Source organism: Lampris incognitus, chromosome 8 (genome assembly GCF_029633865.1).
Source record: "Lampris incognitus isolate fLamInc1 chromosome 8, fLamInc1.hap2, whole genome shotgun sequence".
NCBI lineage: Eukaryota > Metazoa > Chordata > Actinopteri > Lampriformes > Lampridae > Lampris > Lampris incognitus.
In genome coordinates, this window is record NC_079218.1 from 62,308,765 (window position 1) to 62,330,878 (window position 22,114).

Below are 22,114 nucleotides of genomic sequence, written 5' to 3' on the forward strand. Positions count from 1 at the left end.
AACTTACAATAAGTGCATTTAACGTAGGAAATCAGGAGAACTACTAGTCATCAGAAGTCATAAGTGCATCTAAACAAGCATCTAAGAGCAAAACCAGTTCTAAAGTAAAAGTGCAAGAAAGATTTTTTTGTTTTTTTAATGAGTGAATACAATAAGCGCTAAGAACAAGGAACAGGGTAGTAGTTCTTAAAGAGGGGAGTTTTCAACCTGCGCTGAAAGATGGGCAGCGACTGCTGTCCTGACATCAGTGGGGAGTTCATTCCACCACTGTGGGGCCAGGACAGAAAAGAGCCGTGACCAGGTCGATTGGCAGCAGGGGCCTCTGAGCGACGGGGCAACCAGGCATGTAGAGGCAGCACAGTGAAGTGGTCGGGCAGGGTTGTAGAGCTTGACCATGGCCTGGAGATAGGAAGAAGCTGTTCCTTTCACTGCCCTGTAGGCTAGCACCAGAGTCTTAAACTGGATGCGAGCAGCTACTGGGAGCCAGTGTAGGGACATGAGAAGGGGAGTTGAGTGGGAGAACTTCGGGCGGTTGAACACCAGATGAGCTGCAGCTTTCTAAACAAGCTCCAGAGGTTTGACGGCCGATGCCGGGGCGCCAGTAAGGAGGGAGTTCCCGTAGTCCAGCCGGGAGATGACCAGAGCCTGGATGAGCACCTGCGCCATCTCATCGGTGAGGAATGGGCAAATCCTCCTGATGTTATAAAGGAGAAATCTGCAGGAGCGAGCAACCGATGCAACGTTTGCAGCAAATGACAGTTGGTCGTCTAGGATCACACCCAGATTCCTCACAGTCCAAGTTAGCATCACCACGGTGTGTCAATGGTGACAACCACCACTAGAGGTTAACTGTGCCGCACACGCATAGTAGGGTTTCAACAGGTTTACGTGACAAAGTTGAGTGGACTTCCTACGCCCTGGCGTTGAAAACAGGTAGTTCTGATCTGAAACCTGGCGTAACACTATGAAAGGTCCAGTGAACTTAGCCTGAAAGGGAGAACTAACAATTGGCAACAAAGCCAGAACATGACTTGGTATATATCCAAACATCGGTACACAAAAGAGCCACTCATATCTATGGCTCTGTTAGCGATGGGCGTTGGTAAACATCGGGACACAAAGAGCCATGGACATCTATAGCTCTGATAACGACTCCTAGAGGATAAATTCTGAGTCTCATCCCCAGCCAGTCAGACTAGCTTCATCTAGTCAGAAAGGCACGAACTGAGGAAGCGTCTTGGATGAGAGCTGAAACGTCTTCACGGATATATACCAAGTCCAGTTGTACTCAATTCAACTCCTTTGGAAAGCCAGAACCTGATCACCAGGACTAAACTGATGCTGCTCAGTTTTACGGTCATACAGATGCTTCATTTTCTCCAGTGAAAAGGTTAACCTTTTTTTAGCCATTTCCCCAGTTGCATACACCCGATGCCAGAACCCATTAACATACTCTATCAAGTTATTTGGAGGCTCCAGTTGCACTACACCGTCATGCAGCAGAGTGAGCAGCCCACGCACTGTATGCCCAAAAACAATCTAATTAGGGCTAAACCCGGTGCTTTCCTGCACCACCTCCCTGGCAGTCAACAGTAACCATGGCAGCCCTTCTTCCCAGTCCTGGTTCAAATCCACATAATAAGGCCGCAACAGAGACTTCAAGGTCTGATTAAATCTTTCTAGAGCCCCTTGACTCTGAGCATGGTATGCTGAAGACTGATTATGTTTAACCGGTAGCTGTTTCAAAACTTGAGCTGAAATGAGACGAAAAATTTGAGCCCTGATCACTCTGTATTACTCGTGGAATCCCAAAGGTGGAAATGAACTGTATGAGCACTTTTACCACTGACTTAGCAGTAATGGAATGCAGGAGATATGCAGCCGGATACCTTGTGCTCAGACACATCACTGTAAGCAAATATGTGCTACCAGACTTCGAGCGAGGTAAAGCACCCACACAGTCAATTAGCAGGTGCTCAAATGGTTGCCTGACTGCCGGAATAGGACACAGAGGAGCTGGCGTTATGCTCTGGTTTGGCTTCCCAGTCAACTGACATGTACGACATGTTCTAATATACCTGGACACATCCCTCTTCACACGAGGCCAGAAAAAATAACGCATAATGTAACCATAGGTCTTGCGGACCCCCAGATGTCCTGACTGATCATGAGATGTTTTCAGCACTTCATCATGAAACTTGGAAGGAACAACAATCTGAAAAACGGGATCACCAACAAAGTTTTCCCCATGTGGCACCCACTTCCTCACCAACAGGTTGTCCTGCAGCAAGTAACCACCCACAGCACTCCTCCCATCAGCTACGCTGTGAACTCCATCAAACAACTGACTTAGCGTGGGATTAGCTCTCAGCTCCTCCACAGGTCACTACGAGAAACAGACAATAGAGAATCAGGAATAACAACATAGAATGCCCCACTCTACTCTGCTACATCCTGCTCAGGTACAGGCTCAGGCTCCACCTCCGCATAGCGCATAGCCCGTGTCACCGCACACGCTGTAAACACGTCAGGGAAACACTGAGCACTCTCATATGGCTTCCCTGTAACAGATAGTAAAGACGTTACTCGGGCGGGGGGGGGGTTACCATTGGCCCACACACGGCTACCATCCAGTTCGTACCCTAAAATAATGTCCACGCCCTCAATTGGCAGTGCAGGATGGACGCCCATGGCAACCTCACCTTGGACCAAATCACAGTTAAACACTATCCTACGCAGTGGAACAGGCAACACAGTTAACCCCATCCCCTGCATGAAAACATAATCTCCCATATCAGTTTCCGGAGAAAAAGGCAACACAGAGCTCACGATGTATGAATCAAAAGCCCCAGTATCTCTCAGAATTTTTACCGGCATGGTGATGTCACTCCCCACCAGTGACATGCAGCCGTCAGATACAAACGCATAGAACTCTGACTCCTCCAACTTACAACTTGCCTCAGCTCTCACCTGGTGACAAGGAGACATTACAGGACTGATATGTTGCACAGAAAAAGCACACGCAGCACACTTCCCCGGTGTTCCACTACTTCCACGTATAGGACAGTTAGCTATCCAATGTCCCCTACCTTTGCAATAACTGCAAATTTTGGTTGTGTTAACATGCATCTGGCCCTGTGAAGCCCGTTCTGGCCCACTCAGGCGAGGACTAGTTCTTTCCTCCCACTTACCGGCTATACGAAACCTGCTGCCATCATCACAAGCATGATGCTCATGGTCACCCCTGTGCATCAGCACATACTCATCTGCCAGCTTAGCTGTCTCCGGATGTTCTGTCTTTTGTCTCCAGGTAAGTATATCTGCTTGGCTAGTGTTGTTGGTTCATCGCTGTAAGTTTTGAAACTTCCTTCCATGCCTTTCTTTGGTTTTGTGGTGTTGAGATAGTTGGGCTTTCTTGGTGAAAACAGTAATCCTCTCCAAGACTGCACCCGGCAAGTGGGATGTTAGTTGCTGGAGTAGTTGGTCAGATTTCTCCTTCAGCCCTTCAATAGTGAAATGGACCTGTCTCACTCTTTCATTCAGGAGTTGATTCTGTGCCTTCTCTATGATTCCGTCTGCTCTATGTCCTTTCATTGTGGTACACAGGCGCAGGCTAGTGGGTATGAGCCTGTGTTGTCTGCATCTCAGATCCCACAAAAAACGGAACGCAGAACAGATGTATCAAGAATCTGTCGGACAAGGCACTTACCCAATCAGAGAAGGAGGTCTTAGCCAAAGGACCGAACTTCGCCATGACACCCAAACAACTACCTATAGTTGACCTCATCACATCCACAGAATCAGCCATAAGGAAAAACAATTTAACAGAAACCGAGGCGGAACAGCTTAGGTTAAAGGTATCAGCAGCTCTGTCCAATGCGAAACTCCCTCCTTCCAACCTAACCATGGAGGAAAGGAAAGCCGTGACAGCCCTGAGCATGGATGAAAACATCACTATCCTTCCAGCAGATAAGGGGAGATGCACGGTTATCCTCAACACAACAGACTACCACGCCAAGATCACGTCATTACTCAGCGACATCGACACCTATGATGAACCGCTGAGATGCGATCCAACTAGTGGTTACAAGAAGCCTAGCCTCCAAGAACAACAGTCGGTCACTAACGGCTCCAACCACTCTCATGACCACTGAATAATGAAGTCGAAACTAACACCCCCAACAACCGTCGCTGCTAAACAAATGCAAATTGCGCAGTTGGACATTGGAGCACAGGAGAGCCACGCATATCAATAAATCCGATAATGATGGGCGCGGCCAAACATCAGTACACAAAAGAGCCACTCATATCTATGGCTCTGTTAGCGACGGGCGTTGGTAAACATCGGGACACAAAGAGCCATGGACATCTATAGCTCTGATAACGACTCCAAAGAGGATAAATTCTGAGTCTCATCACCAGCCAGTCAGACTAGCTTGGTCTAGTCAGAAAGGCACGAACTGAGGAAGCCTCTTGGATGAGAGGCGAAACGTCTTCACGGATATATACCAAGTCCAGTCACACTTGATTCAACTCCTTTGGATAACCATGACCTGGATGAATGAGAACATTCACAGACAACAGGGAATTATCTCTCCTGTGCAGCATAGTGAATGGGCTGCGCCGCTAGTGTGCATTCCAAAAAAAGATGGATCAGTGCACATTTGTGGAGATTATAAGGTGACGGTAAATCAGTGGCTTGATGTAGATCAGTACCCACTTCCAAAACCTCAGGATTTATTCTCCACTTTAGCAGGTGGAAAGCATTTCACTAAACTTGACTTGATGCAGGCCTACACTCAGCTCGACATGGAGAGAAAAGTAAGCCGTTTCTCACCATCAATACACACAGAGGTCTCTATGTATGCAACCGCTTGCCATATGGGGTCGCTAACGCGCCCGCTATTTTCCAGCGCACTATGGATGAAGTATTACAAGGGCTTGATGGCGTGGTATGCTACTTAGACAATATTTTGATAACAGGAACAGATACCACCGCACAGCTGCGCAATCTTAAACAGGCTTAACAAAGAGAAATGCGCCTTCTTTCAGAACAGTGTGGCCTACCTCGGGCATGTAATTGATGCCGAGGGTGTGCGCCCAATTAAAGAGAAAACTGAGGCTATTGACAAAGCTCCTGTGCCAAAAAATGTGACAGAATTGAGGTCGTACTTAGCCATGCTCAATTACTATGGCAAATTTATACCAAACCTGTCCAGCGAGATTAAGCCTATGACTGAGCTCCTACATAAAGATAAAGAGTGGGATTGAACAAGAAAATGTCAAGAGGCGTTTGAGCGTACTGGAGCACAGCTTGTAGCCGCGCCAGTGCTTACACATTAGGATCCTAAACTGCCTGTAATGTTGGCATGTGATGCTTCACCTTACAGCATAGGTGCCGTGATTTCACATCAGTTTCCAGACAACAGTGAGAAACCTATAGCCTACGTGTCTAGGACACTCACTAAAACAGAAGTCAACTATTCTCAGATAGAGAAAGAAGCACTTAGTATCATCTTTGGGGTGACCAAGTTTAATGACTATCTGTATGGACGAAAGTTTACTCTGCTTACAGACCACAAACCACTCCTAAAGATACTAGGGCCCAAGACTGGAGTGCCTACATTGGCAGCAGCTAGGCTGCAGAGGTGGTCATTAATTTTAGCAGCATACCAGTATGGCATACGTTACAAGCCATCCTTACAACATGCAAATGCAGATGCATTATCGCGTTTACCACTTCAGACTCAAGAGGCAGACTCAGATCATAGTTCTGTGTTTAGGGTCTCATTCTTGGATAAAGTGCCAGTGTCCTCACAAGAGATTGCAAAACAGACAAAGACTGATGCAGTACTACAGAGAGTGAAGCACTTCACATTGAATGGTTGGCCAAAGCATTTGAATGAAGATGAGTTAAGGCCATACTTCATAAGAAACACTGAACTGACTGTTGAATCTGACTGTGTGAAGTGGGGTTTCCGGGTAATCATACCAGATGTGTTAAGACCACAGATGTTATGTGAATTGCATGGAAATCACCAAGGAATGGTAAAGATGAAGGCATTAGCCCATAGTCACTTTTGGTGGCCAAACCTTGATTCTGACATAGAGTCACTGGTAAACAGTTGCCAGACATGCCAGTTAAACAGACACCAGCCTGCCACAGCTCCTGTTCACAATTGGAGCTGGCCTAACCGTCCTTGGCAGAGGATACACATGCTCAGAAGGGAAAGTTCAACTTCCTAGTGGTCACTGATAGCTATTCACGTTGGCCAGAAGTAGCTTTGATGAGTAGCACTACATCTGAAAAGACCATAGAAGTTTTGAGGGGATACTTTGCCACTTGGGGTCTTCCAGTTGAACTTGAGTCTGATAACGGACCACAATGTGTATGTGCTGAGTTTGAAACATTCCTGAAAAACAATGGGGTGAAACACATTAAGAGTTCTCCATACCACCCAGCTTCTAATGGGGCTGCAGAGCGTTTGGTGCAGAACCTGAAAACAGCTCTTGAAAAGGGAAAGAGTAGCAATATGATGTTTCAGCACTGCATACACAACTTCCTATTCTGTTATAGGAGTACACCACAGTCTACTACGGACGTCAATTCTCAGACGTCAATTCAAAACCAGGTTGTCTCTCACTAAACCTAATTTCGCAGAGTCCATGCAACAGAGACAGGACAGTCAACTGTGCAAGCAAGCAGATAAGTTGGCACAAGTCAGACACTTCCTACCAAAACAGAAGGCGGTGGTTCAAAACCACAGGGGAGGGGAACGTGTTAAATGGGTGCCTGGGTGCATTGTAAAGGCACTTGGTCCTGTCACAATATCTTGTGACAGTGTATGGAAAGGTGTACAAGAGACATGTCAATCAAATGATCAATACTGAGATTGAGAACTGTAATGTGTCAGATGAATCTGATGATCTGAGGGTTGTTCCAAATGTATCACATGCATGTGTAGCAACGTCTGTAAACGTCCCAGAATCCACTGAGAGGGTTGTGCAGCAAGGATCCAGTGAGACTGCTACCTCCTCAGTTGCAGAGGGTGTCCAGAGGCCACAGCGGCATGTGAAGCCGCCTGATAGATTAAATCTGTGAGAACCCAGTTGTTGTTATAACAATGTCATGTTGAAATGATGTAAAAAAATGAAATGTTGTTGTACTGTAAATGTACTGGGTTCATATTTCAGGGGAGGAGTGTAGTGTATGGAGATACACACAAAAGGAAATGTTTTTATTTGCAGTAATATGTATTTTATGTTTGACCTCTGACCCTCGATGTCTATTGGTTGTGTACATTATATAAATGTATGCGCGCCACTCTGGTGCACGCCCTTGGAAGAAGACAGAGCACGAGGGTCACTCATGTGTTTTCCTGCCTGCTTAATGCAGTCGTTTTGTAATGTTACTACGGTCTAGCAAGTAAAAGAGGAAGACCAAGATATACCTTGATCGTTGTATGATTCAGTTATCCTGTAGATACACGACATACTACATGACCACATAATAATTTACCTCTTCTACATGAACACATAAGGAAAATGTATCTCTAATACATGACCACATAATTAACATTTAGCTGTACTATATGACCACATAATTAACATTTAGCTGTACTACATGACCACATAATTAATATTTACCTCTTCTACATGAACACATAAGTAACATTTAGCTGTTCTACATGAACACATAAGTAACATTTAGCTGTTCTAAATGACCACAAAATTAACATTTAGCTCTACTAAATGACCACGTAATTAATATTTAGCTTTACTACTCGACCGCATAATTAACATTTATCTCTACTTCACGACCACATAATTAACATTTAGCTGTACTACACGACCACATAATTAACATTTAGCTGTACTACATGATCACATAATTAACATTTTTCTCTACTACATCACCACATAATTAACATTTATCTCTACTACACGACCACATAATTAACATTTATATCTACTACATGACCACATAATTAATATTTAGCTTTACTACTCGACCACATAATTAACATTTATCTCTAATACGTGACCACATAATTAACATTTAGCTGTACTACATGACCACATAATTAACATTTATATCTACTACGTGACCACATAATTAACATTTATCTCTACTACATGACCACATAATTAACATTTATATCTACTACGTGACCACATAATTAACATTTAGCTGTACTACTCGACCACATAATTAACATTTATCTCTAATACGTGACCACATAATTAACATTTAGCTGTACTACATGACCACATAATTAATATTTATCTCTCCTACGTGACCACATAATTAACATTTATCTCTACTACACGACCACATAATTAACATTTACGTCTACTACACAACCACATAATTAACATTTATCTCTACTACACCACCACATAATTAACATTTAGCTGTACTACAACACCACATAATTAACATTTAGCTGTACTACACCACCACATAATTAACATTTATGTCTACTACATGACCACATAATTAACATTTATATCTACTACGTGACCACGTAATTAACATTTAGCTGTACTACATGACCACATAATTAACATTTATATCTACTACGTGACCACATAATTAATATCTAGCTGTACTACACGACCACATAATTAACATTTAGCTGTACTACACGACCACATAATTAACATTTATCTCTACTACACGACCACATAATTAACATTTAGCTGTACTACACGACCACATAATTAATATTTATCTCTACTACGTGACCACATAATTAACATTTATCTCTACTACATGACCACATAATTAACATTTAGCTGTACTACACGACCACATAATTAACATTTATATCTACTACGTGACCACATAATTAACATTTAGTTGTACTACGTGACCACATAATTAACATTTAGCTGTACTACACCACCACATAATTAACATTTATCTCTACTACACCACCACATAATTAACATTTATCCCTACTACACGACCACATAATTAACATTTAGCTGTACTACATGACCAAATAATTAACATTTATCTCTACTACACGACCACATAATTAACATTTAGTTGTACTACACGACCACATAATTAACATTTAGTTGTACTACATGACCACATAATTAACATTTAGCTGTACTACACGACCACATAATTAACATTTAACTGTACCATGCGACCACATAATTAACATTTAGCTGTACTACACGACCACATAATTAACATTTATATCTACTACGTGACCACATAATTAACGTTTAGCTCTACTACACGACCATATAATTAACATTTATCTCTACTACACGACCACATTATTAACATTTATCTCTACTACACGACCACATACAGTGCATCAGGAAAGTATTCACACTCCTTCACTTTCCCCACATTTTGTTATGTTACAGCCTTATTCCAAAATGGATTAAATTCTTTTTTTTCTCATCAATCTACACACAATACCCCATAATGGCAAAGTGAAAAAGGTTTTGAAGAAATTTTTGCAAATTTATTGAAAATAAAAAACTGAAATATTGCATGTACATAAGTATTCACACCCTTTACTCAGTACTTGGTTGAGGCACCCTTGGCAGTGATTACAGCCTCAAGTCTTCTTGGCTATGAAGCTACAAGCTTGGCACACCTATATTTGGGGTATTTCTCCCATCCTTCTCTGCATATCCTCTCGAGCTCTGTAAGGTTAGATGGGGAGCGTCGCTGCACAGCTATTTTCAGGTCTTTCCAGAGATGTTCAATGGGGTTCAAGTCTGGGCTCTGGCTGGGCCACTCAAGGACATTCACAGACTTGTCCCGAAGCCACTCCTTGGTTGACTTGGCTGTGTGCTTAGGGTCATTGTTGTGTTGAAAGGTAAACCTTCACCCCATTCTGAGGTCCTGAGCGCTCTGGAGCAGGTTTTCATCAAGGATCTCTCTGTACTTTGCTCCATTCATCTTTCCCTCGATCCTGACTAGTCTCCCAGTTCCTGCCGCTGAAAAGCATCCCCACAGCATGATGCTGCTACCACCATGCTTCACTGTAGGGACGGTATTAGCAAGGTGATGAGAGGTGCCTGGTTTCCTCCAGACGTGACGTTTGGCATTCAGGCCAAAGAGTTCAATCTTGGTTTCATCAGACCAGAGAATCTTGTTTCTCATGGTCTGAGAGTCCTTTAGGTGCTTTCTGGCAAACTCCAAGCGGGCTGTCATGTGCCTTTTACTGAGCAGAGGCTTCTGTCTGGCCACTACCATAAAGGCCTGATTGGTGGAGTGCTGCAGAGATGGTTGTCCTTCTGGAAGGTTCTCCCATCTCCACAGAGGAATGCTGGAGCTCTGTCAGAGAGACTATCGGGTTCTTGGTCACCTCCCTGACCAAGGCTCTTCGACCCCGATTGCTCAGTTTGGCTGGGCGGCCAGCTCTAGGAAGAGTCCTGGTGGATCTAAACTTCTTCCATTTATGAATGATGGAGACCACTGTGCTCTTCGGGACCTTCAAAGCTGTAGAAAATTTTTTGTACCCTTCCCCACATTTGTGCATCGATACAATCCTGTCTCAGAGGTCCACAGACAATTCCTTTGACTTCATGGCTTGGTTAATGCTCTGACATACACTGTCAACAGTGGGACCTTATATAGACAGGTGTGTGCCTTTCCAAATCATGTCCTATCCATTGAATTTACTAGAGGTGGACTCCAATCAAGATGTAGAAACATCTCAAGGACGATCAGTGGAAACAGGATGAACCTGAGCTCAATTTTGAGTGTCATAGCAAAGGGTGTGAATACTTTTGTACATGCAATATTTCAGTTTTTTATTTTTAATAAATTTGCAAAAAATTTCTACAAAACCTTTTTCACTTTGTCTTTATGGGGTATTGCATGTAGATTGATGAGAAAAAAAAAGAATTTAATACACTTTGGAATAACACTGTAACATAACAAAATGTGGGGAAAGACAAGGGGTGTGAATACTTTCCGGATGCACTGTAATTAACATTTATCTCTACTACACGACCACATAATTAACATTTATCTCTACTACACGACCACATAATTAACATTTACCTCTACTACACAACCACATAATTAACATTTATCTCTACTACACCACCACATAATTAACATTTAGCTGTACTACACCACCACATAATTAACATTTAGCTGTACTACACCACCACATAATTAACATTTATCTCTACTACGCGACCACATAATTAACATTTATCTCTACTACGCGACCACATAACTAACATTTATCTCTACTACATGACCACATAATTAACATTTATATCCACTACACGACCACATAATTAACATTTAGCTGTACCACACGACCACATAATTAACATTTATCTCTACTAAACGACCAAATAATTAACATTTAGTTCTACTACACGACCACATAATTAACATTTATCTCTACTACATGACCACATAATTAACATTTATCTCTACTACACCACCACATAATTAACATTTAGCTCTACTACACGACCACATAATTAACATTTACCTCTACTACACAACCACATAATTAACATTTATCTCTACTACACCACCACATAATTAACATTTAGCTGTACTACACCACCACATAATTAACATTTAGCTGTACTACACCACCACATAATTAACATTTAGCTGTACTACACCACCACATAATTAACATTTATCTCTACTACGCGACCACATAATTAACATTTATCTCTACTACGCGACCAAATAATTAACATTTATCTCTACTACACCACCACATAATTAACATTTAGCTGTACTACACGACCAAATAATTAACATTTACTCTTAGTATATACTAGTATATACAATCTCCTAGTACATAGTAGTATATGCCATCTCCTCGTATATACTACTATATACCATCTCCTAGTATATACTAGTATATACATCTCCTCGTATATACTACTATATACCTTCTCCTATTAGTATATACCATCTCCTAGTATATACTAGTATATACATCTCCTCATATATACTACTATATACCATCTCCTAGTATATACTAGTATATGCCATCTCCTCGTATATACTATATACCTTCTCCTAGTAGTATATACCATCTCCTATTATATAATATTGACCCAAATCTCCCGTTTCTGAACATTTTTTCCAAGATTCAAGATACCAAAGTTTACTCATCACATACTTCAAGTACAAATACAATTATACTGCCCTCGCAGTGAGTAGTCCATATTGAAAGCTAGCTAGTTAGCGAAAAAACAGCATGAAGTCCTCCAAAAAACACATGGCGTGACCTTTCTTGGATATTTATTGAAGCTCCACAATTTACTGTAAAAACTGCAACAAAGCACAAAATGCAAACACAAATCAGAATTTGAACAATACTCAGTACACTGACATGACTATATAATAAATACTCAGTACACTGTCTTGATTACATAATAAATACTCAGTACACTGACATGACTATATTGTGGCGAATTCTACTAAGAGTGTTTCTGTTACGGGTTCATTTGCATATTACCCACCATGCAACTGAGGTGTCGATGTTTTGGTTATGTTGTGGGATATTGAACATGTTAAAAATGGGCATATCTGTTACAGATAGCGGGGATGTGGTGGAAGGTAATGGAGACGTTACGAGAGAAGTTGATTAGACAACATGCTATTTCCCACCATGAGGGTAAAGACTAGGCAACTAGATAAGGTCGCTTCTGTGGCCAAGAAAAGGATCAAGCTGAGACCAGTACGAACTTGTGACTGTTATGACTAGCTTGGCTTGCGCTCATTAAAAGCTTGCTTGTTAACTCTGAAAGGTTTGCTAAGAAGTCCATTATTTGACCACGTCACATTATGATAAATACTCAGTACACTGACATGACTATAAAATAAATACTTAGTACACTGGCTTGACTACATAATAAATACTCAGTACACTGACATGACTATATGATAAATACTCAGTACACTGACATTACTATATGATAAATACTCAGTACACTGACATTACTATATGATAAATACTCAGTACACTGACATGACTACATAATAAATACCCAGTACACTGACATGACTATGTAATAAATACTTAGCACACTGGCTTGACTACATAATAAATACCCAGTACACTGACATGACTATATAATAAATACTCAGTACACTGACATGACTACATAATAAATACCCAGTACACTGACATGATTATATAATAAATACTTAGCACACTGGCTTGACTACATAATAAATACCCAGTACACTGACATGACTATATAATAAACACTTAGTACACTAGCTTGACTACATAATAAATACTCAGTACACTGACATGACTATATGATAAATACTCAGTACACTGACATGACTATATAATAAATACTTAGTACACTAGCTTGACTACATAATAAATACTCAGTACACTGACATGACTATATAATAAACACGTAGTACACTGACATGACTACATAATAAATACCCAGTACACTGACATGACTACATAATAAATACCCAGTACACTGACATGACTACATAATAAATACCCACTACACTGACATGACTAAATAATAAATACCCAGTACACTGACATGACTACCTAATAAATACCCAGTACACTGACATGACTACATAATAAATACCCAATACACTGACATGACTACATAATAAATACCCAGTACACTGGCTTGACTACATAATAAATACTCAGTACACTGACATGACTACATAATAAATACCCAGTACACTGACATGACTACATAATAAATACCCAGTACACTGACATGACTATAGCAGGTTAGAACAGGTTACAGCTATGCTAGCTATCAATTACGTCACTTTTAGACCGAATTTGCAGCAAAACAACTATACAGCAAATATATGATACATATAGTCTACGGGTTCTCCGACCTGATCGGGTGGAGAAGTGGCTGATGATTAATGAATGAATGAATGAATGAATGAATGAGGTATTCAAAAACTGGTAAAACAAAATACTCAGGGACAAACCGTGTCCAGTGCAACAACGCTGAAAACAAACTGCAGCAGGAGACACAAGTCACCATGTGCTCCCAGCCCCGAGTCGTTAACTCTTGAGTCTGAGGGAAAGTCCTGCTGTACAGCTAATATTACTGAATGACCAGGAGGGGGCGTTGCAGCACACAAACATGATGCTGTGGTCTCCTCCATTAACTTGGAATTCACCTCAATGACTTTATTTGGCAGAATCGCCATTTGCTTAGTCAATGCCACTTCATTGGCCCTCGAGACTTGTGTTCAATATTGTCCCTATGTTTATATATCTTTTCTTCGCAACTTGTTGTGAGCAGTGCTGCTTACTTCCCCGTTAATCCACTCCTCAGAGTGGATGGCAAGGTGCCAGGTACCTTTTCAGACAGAAGAAGGGTTTTTGCGTCCCTGCAAGCGGTGCACCCCAAGCTTCCATACTTGACGAACAGCCATGTATAACGGCTCTTCCAGTCTCTCCATTGCTGGCTGTTCCAGTTTGATGGGAGAGAGGAGCAAGAGGGGTTAGGGTCGTGACCGGCCGCGGCCTCTTCCTCTGACGAGCTGTTCCCTCCACCATCTTCAGCCAGGGGACTTTTCTTCAGCTTCTTCCTGCTGCATTGGCACCCGGCTAACAGCTAACAGCGGTCCCAGGCCTTGCAGCAGGTGACTCGGTCATGCTAACGTCACTAGAACACGATTTCTTAGTGAAACCAAAGTTAATTAAACTGTCTTGTTTTCTTTTTGACATGGCTATTGATGCTAACTGCAAAAAGAAAATGCCAAGGACTTCACGCGCAGATCAATGGGATTCGGCCTCCAACGTTTATATTTTTTCTACGAATCTTTGAGTTAACGTGTAAAAATGAGTGAAGTTTGATTTGCACCGCAGCGCCGCCACGCCTTGATGGTCATGACAAGAATAGCACGTGTAGTTATCTTTTTGAAGTGAATTGGTGTTAAATCGCAGTCATATGTATGAATGAATGACACATTCGCAATTTTACACATAATAATCCATGATGATGACGATACACAAAACTGAAATTGAATGTCAAAATAACACAGTGTCAATATTTTTAGAGATCCCCCAAAATTTCACAAATCACGTTTTCAGGGGAGCCCATGTCTTATTAAGGGGAACTGAGCTCCCCCTAGCTCCCCCACAGTTTGCATCGTGCTCAGTGAGTTTAAAGTCATGCTGAGTATAACGGGGTAAAAATGAGACACGTGCTCTTAAGCGGACCTGCAGGAGACTGGACCGTAAATGGCGAAAATCAAAATTGGAAGCTGTTTACCTATCGTGGCACGAGTGTTTATTGAAATACAAGCATGCAAAAACATCGCATCTCTCTCACTTAATAAATATTAATAAACATAACGCCAGATTTCTCTTTGACACTGTATCTAAACTTACTAAAAAGCAGTCGTCTATTAGCTGCTCACCATTCACAGCCCATGAATTTCTAGATTTTTTCTGCAATAAGGTTAATGAGATATTAAACAAAATTAGTTCTTCAACTCCATCTACTCCTGCAGATCCTGTCATACTGAATTCATATCTACACAATGAGTCACTGAAAGTTCCAGTTATTACAGCAAGTTAGGTGGGGTAACAGTATATCTGCACCCTTCCTAGTGACCAATAGGGCCCGACAAGGTGGAATACTGTCACCTGTTCCCTTCAATTTGTATATGGATGATCTTCTAAATGTTAGAGGTTTGTAGAACGAACCCAATAGCGACAACACAAGACAAAGTAAAGCACCAACCTGGCAGGACTCGTAGAGGAGAGCCGGCCGGGCCTGGACAGAAGGGGGAGGCGCTTCAGGCGGAACTTGAGAATAGCTTCTTAAAAATGGGAAAACGTAAACTGCCCCCTTAATCCGAAAAGGAAAAAACGTAAACTGCTCCTTTAAAGTCCGAAAGGGAAAAAACGTAAACTGCTCCTTTAAAGTCCGAAAGGGAAAAAAACACAACTGCTCCTTTAAAGTCCGAAAGGGGAAAAAACACAAACTGCTCCTTTAAGGTAGAAGTCCAACCGAGTAATAAGATCCACAGTGAGAGAGGAGAAATTAGAATATCAAAAACTTGATCTCAACTAGAAAATCACGATGGGAAAATCCAATGGGGAAAACACAAAGAGAGTTCTTCTCCGAACAAGCTCTCAAGGAGAACTGACACAAGGGAATAATCAAATAAGCAAAAACACGGAGAATACTACAATCTGTACTCCACCAGGAGACACAGAAATGTCACAAAACTCGAGACGAAGAATTTACTCACGGGACTGTTCAGGACGAACTAGCGACGAGTTCTGGAAAGCAAACAAACTTATACTAGAGTGGTTAACGAGTAGATAGGCTGCAGGTGTTTCAGACGCGCCCTTCCCCCGCTCTCATTGCTGGTTGCCAGGTTGGTCAACAGACCGAGCCCTAACAGTACCCCCCCCCCTCTACGGGAGCCACCAGGCGACCTGCCAGGTTTGTCAGGGTGACGGCGATAGAACTCAGCGAGCAGACCAGGGTCCATGATGAGCTGGCGGGATACCCAGCTTCGTTCCTCCACCCCATAGCCCTCCCAGTCAACCAAATACTGGAACCCCCGTCCCCTGCGTCGGACGTCCATCAGCCGACGGACCTTCCACTGTGGATGCCCATCCACAATCTCAGGGGGAGGCGGAGCTGGGGCCGGAGGCATAAGGGGGCTCTCGGAGACAGGCTTTACTCGGGACACATGAAAAACCGGATGGATCTTCATGGAGTCCGGGAGCTTAAGACGCACAACTGCAGGACTGGGTACTTCCTGGATCTCGAAGGGTCCAACGAACCGGGGATTCAGCTTCTTGGCAGAGGACTGAAGGGGGAGATCCTTGGTGGACAGCCAGACTCTCTGTCCGGGTTGGTAAGCTGGTGCTGTGGATCGGCGACGGTTAGCTCCTCGTCTGGCACGTTCCGTAGCACGGAGCAGCGCAGCCCTGGTGATCTCCCAGACACGACGACAGCGGTCCAGATGAGTCTATACGGAGGGAACCTCCACTTCGGACTCCTGTGCAGAGAAGACGGGCGGCTGGTAACCCAGGGATGCCTCAAAGGGCGAGAGGCCGGTGGCGGAGCTGACCAGGGAGTTGACCGCATACTCGACCCAGGGGAGAAACTAACTCCAGGAGGTTGGCTTCTTGGCAGCGACGCAACGGAGAGCAGATTCCACACTCTGGTTCATCCTCTCAGTCTGTCCGTTAGTCTGCGGATGATATCCCGACGAAAGGCTGACCGAGGCGCCCAACCCCTTGCAGAAAGCACGCCACACACGGGAAACAAACTGGGGCCCTCTGTCTGACACAATGTCCTTGGGAAGTCCATGCAAACGGAAGACGTGGCTCATCAGGAGGTCAGCGGTTTCAGAAGCAGAAGGAAGCTTAGGCAAAGCCACCAGGTGAACACCCTTGCTGAAGCGATCCACCACCGTCAGGATCACTGTGTTGCCCTGAGACGGAGGAAGTCCAGAGACAAAATCCAACGCCACATGGGACCAGGGCCGACTGGGAATAGGAAGGGGCTGCAGCAGACCAGCCGGTGCCTGGTGAGAGGCCTTGCTGCGGGCACAGATGGTGCAGGCCATGACGAACTCCTTGACGTCCCTCCTCATAGTGGGCCACCAGAACCGTCGAGCTATGAAAGTGAAAGTGCGGTGGACTCCAGGGTGGCAAGCGAGCTGACTGGTGTGGCCCCATTTGAGGACCCGAGACCTCACTGAGTCCGGAACAAACAGTCGGCGAGGCGGCACGTTGCTCGGGGCTGGACTGGAGCGCAAGGCGCGCTTGACCACCGTTTCAAGGCCCCAGGTCACCACGCCAACGACCTTGGTCTCAGGGAGGACGGGACTTGGCTCCACCGTTACAGGTTCCTTAAGGTGTTGACGAGACAGAGCATCTGCCTTGGTGTTGCGGGAGCCAGGACGATAAGTCAGTGTGAAGTCGAACCGACTGAGGAAACTGGCCCACCGTGCCTGCCGACCATTGAGACGTTTGGTTGCCCGGATGAACGTCAGGTTCTTATGATCAGTCCAGATGGTAAATGGATGCTCTGCCCCCTCCAGCCAATGGCGCCATTCCTCAAGTGCAGCCACTACAGCAAGAAGCTCCCGATTACCAACATCGTAGTTCTCCTCGGCGGGAAGGAACCGGCGGGAGAAGAACGCGCAAGGATGAACCTTCTGGTCGGCCTCTGATCGTTGGGAGAGCACAGCCCCCAATCCGGTGTCCGAAGCGTCCACCTCAACTATGAACTGCCTCTTGGGATCGGGATGGAGTAGGACGGGGGCACTGGTGAACCTCTCCTTGAGCGACAGAAATGCAGAGCGAGCAGCTGGGGACCAGACGAACGGCTGAGAGGGGGAGGTTAGACGGGTGAGGGGTTCTGCTACAGAGCTGTAGTTTCGGACGAACCTCCTGTAAAAGTTCGCGAACCCGAGGAAGCTCTGCAGTTCCTTACGTGACTTAGGATCCGGCCATTCCACCACCGCTTTGATCTTGCGAGGATCAGCTCGAGTCTTGCCTCCCTCCACGATAAAACCTAAGTAGTCCACTGACTCAGAATGGAACAGGCATTTCTCAGCCTTGACGAACAGCCGGTTACGAAGGAGGCGTTCGAGAACCTGCCGCACGTGCTGGACATGCTCCTCGAGGGACCTGGAGAAGATGAGGATGTCATCGAGGTAGACGACAACGAATTGGTCGAGCATGTCGCGAAGGATGTCATTCATGAGTGCCTGGAACACCGCCGGGGCGTTGGTGAGGCCGAACGGCATTACCAGGTACTCATAATGACCACGGGGAGTCTTAAAGGCTGTCTTCCACTCGTCCCCTTTCCGGATCCAAACGAGATGGTAGGCGTTCCGGAGATCCAGCTTAGTGAAGACAGTCGCCTGGGTCAGGGGTTCGAGGGTGGAGCTCATCAGAGGCAGGGGGTATTTATTCTTGATGGTGATGTCGTTGAGTTGGCGATAATCAATGCAGGGTCGGAGACCACCATCCTTCTTCTTAACGAAAAAGAAACCAGCTGCCACCTGGGAGGATGAGGGTCGGATGAGCCCTGCCGCCAACGATTCTGAAATGTAATCGTCCATAGCAGCCTTCTCGGGGATGGAAAGGCTGTAAAGACGACTGCTAGGGAGAGAGGCCCCAGGACGGAGGTTGATAGCACAATCATATGGCCGATGCGGAGGGAGAGACTGAGCCCGCGTCTTGCTGAAGACCTCCCCGAGATCATGATACTCGGGAGGAACAGAGGAAAGATCGGGAGGAGGGGCAATCGGAACAGTCTGGACTGCTGGACCAGGTGCGGCCTGAAGACACCGGGCGTGACAGGAGGAGCTCCACTCCAAAATGTTACCAGACGACCCAGCAATGTGTGGCTCATGCTGAGCCAACCAGGGACGCCCCAAGATCACAGGAACTAAGGGAGACTGGACGAAGAACTGAAGGCTCTCCACATGGTTTCCAGCAATAGTGAGAGACACGGGACAGGACTGTCGGGTAACACTGGCCAGGCGGCGCTCATCCAGAGCAAAGGCCTCTATTGGCCTCTCCAATTCCTCACATGGAATGTTAGCTTGAGCAGCAAACGTAGAGTCCAAGAAACACCCATCAGCTCCCGAATCGATGAGTGCGCCTACAGTGAGCCGCTGGTCTGCCCAAGCCAGGGTAACGCTCACAAGATGGTTAGCCGGAGCAGGATGGCGGGAACAGGAAAGACGGCTCACTAGGATCTCCCGGGGTCCCAGTGAGCCTAATCTTTTGGCCGCGTAGGACACTCGCTGATCCGGTGTCCCTTAAGACCGCAGTAAAGACAGAGACCTGCCTTGAACCGGGCCTCACGTTCAGCGGGAGTCAGTCGTGTACGCCCAAGCTGCATAGGTTCCTCCTCTGTCACTGTCTGGGAGGAGGAGAGGCTTGCCACAGGGGAAGTGGAGTGCGACGAAGAAGAGCCCCCTTCGGAAGCTCTGGATGGCTGAGAGGTAGAAACGGTTCCCCGTAGACCTCGCTCGCGCCTTCTCTCGCGGAGACGTCCATCGATGCGGATGGCAAGGCTGATAAGGTCGTCGAGAGAGGTAGGATCCTCCCGGGTGGCTAGCTGATCCTTGACGGCATCGCTGAGGCCCCTACGGAAGGTTACCCGAAGTGACTGGTCGTTCCAGCCACTCTCAGCCGCAGCCAGCCTGAACTCGACTGAGTAGTCAGTGACACTGCCACTGCCCTGCTGGATCCTGCTCAATCGGACACCCGGATCCTGACCGTACACTGGATGATGGAATACCTTCCGAAGCTCAGCCACAAAGTCATCGTAGGAAGAGCAGAAACTGGCCCCCATGGACCAGGAAGCAGTGGCCCACGGAGCAGCGCGGCCAGTCAGCAGGTTAGTCACGTAAGCAACTTTTGCAGCATCTGTGGTGAACCCCCTGGAATGGTGGGCGAAGACAAGCTCACACTGCATGATGAACGTGGCACAGGTCTCAAAGTTGCCATCAAAAGGCTTGGGATTGGAGATACTGAGCTCCCGGAAATCCGAAACATAAACGGTAGGATTGTCTAAGGCAACGGCTGTGGGCACTGCTGGAGGAGGGGCGGCCGGAACTGGTGGGACAGCTGGCTGGATGGTGATAGCCGCTGTGAGAGTTTGCAACTGCTTAAGAACCTCCTCTTGTTGGCTCGCGAGTGCCGCTTGCTGGGCCGAAAGAGAATCCACCGAAGCCTGGAGGGGTTGCACCTGAGCCCGGAGGCCCTGCATGGCAACAGCGGCCTCTTGTAGTTGCTGGCCGTGGGAGGCTGTAAGCTGAATCTGCTTATAGAGAGCAGCCTGGACAGGATTGGCGTCTGGGTTGTCTGGGTTCATAGTGAGAGGCTAGTTCGTACTGTTAGAGGTTTGTAGAACGAACCCAATAGCGACAACACAAGACAAAGTAAAGCACCAACCTGGCAGGACTCGTAGAGGAGAGCCGGCCGGGCCTGGACAGAAGGGGGAGGCGCTTCAGGCGGAACTTGAGAATAGCTTCTTAAAAATGGGAAAACGTAAACTGCCCCCTTAATCCGAAAAGGAAAAAACGTAAACTGCTCCTTTAAAGTCCGAAAGGGAAAAAACGTAAACTGCTCCTTTAAAGTCCGAAAGGGAAAAAAACACAACTGCTCCTTTAAAGTCCGAAAGGGGAAAAAACACAAACTGCTCCTTTAAGGTAGAAGTCCAACCGAGTAATAAGATCCACAGTGAGAGAGGAGAAATTAGAATATCAAAAACTTGATCTCAACTAGAAAATCACGATGGGAAAATCCAATAGGGAAAACACAAAGAGAGTTCTTCTCCGAACAAGCTCTCAAGGAGAACTGACACAAGGGAATAATCAAACAAGCAAAAACACGGAGAATACTACAATCTGTACTCCACCGGGAGACACAGAAATGTCACAAAACTCGAGACGAAGAATTTACTCACGGGACTGTTCAGGACGAACTAGCGACGAGTTCTGGAAAGCAAACAAACTTATACTAGAGTGGTTAACGAGTAGATAGGCTGCAGGTGTTTCAGACGCGCCCTTCCCCCACTCTCATTGCTGGTTGCCAGGTTGGTCAACAGACCGAGCCCTAACACTAAAAAGTTAAGAGTGTAAGACTCTCTTAACTTTTTAGAGAGTATGGTGGGGGATAGTCTTATTAACCATCTGATGTACGCCGATGACTTTGTCGTCCTGTCTACTTATAGTGCTGGCTTACAGCAACTGCTCAGTCTGCTCAAGTTATGGTGTGCAGCATGACATTAAATCAAACTCTAAAAAGAGGGTTGTCATGATCGCTAAAACCAAGGAGGATCAGAAGCAACATGTTCCTTCATTCTTCATGGCTGACCAAGCAAAAAATGTGGTGAACACAGTAAAATATCTGGGTCACATCATCAGGAATGATCTATGTGGTGATGAGGATGTGCAGCAACAGTGTTGAAAACTGTATGCACAAGCCAATATGCTGGCACGCAAATGTCATATGTGTACAGATGATGTTAAAACTGCTCTCTTTAGGGCCTACTGTACTCCACTCTAGGTTGTGGTGCAATTATAGCAAAGCAAAACCGAAAAAGCTGCAGATCGCATATAATGATGAATTGAGAATCT

General features: G+C 45.1%; 1 protein-coding gene across 2 annotated transcripts in view; it reads right to left on the bottom strand.

Moving 5' to 3' along the window:
• camk2a (calcium/calmodulin-dependent protein kinase II alpha) overlaps nt 1–22,114 on the bottom strand; it is a 292,509-nt gene that overhangs the window by 220,045 nt on the left and 50,350 nt on the right. The window lies entirely within an intron of this gene.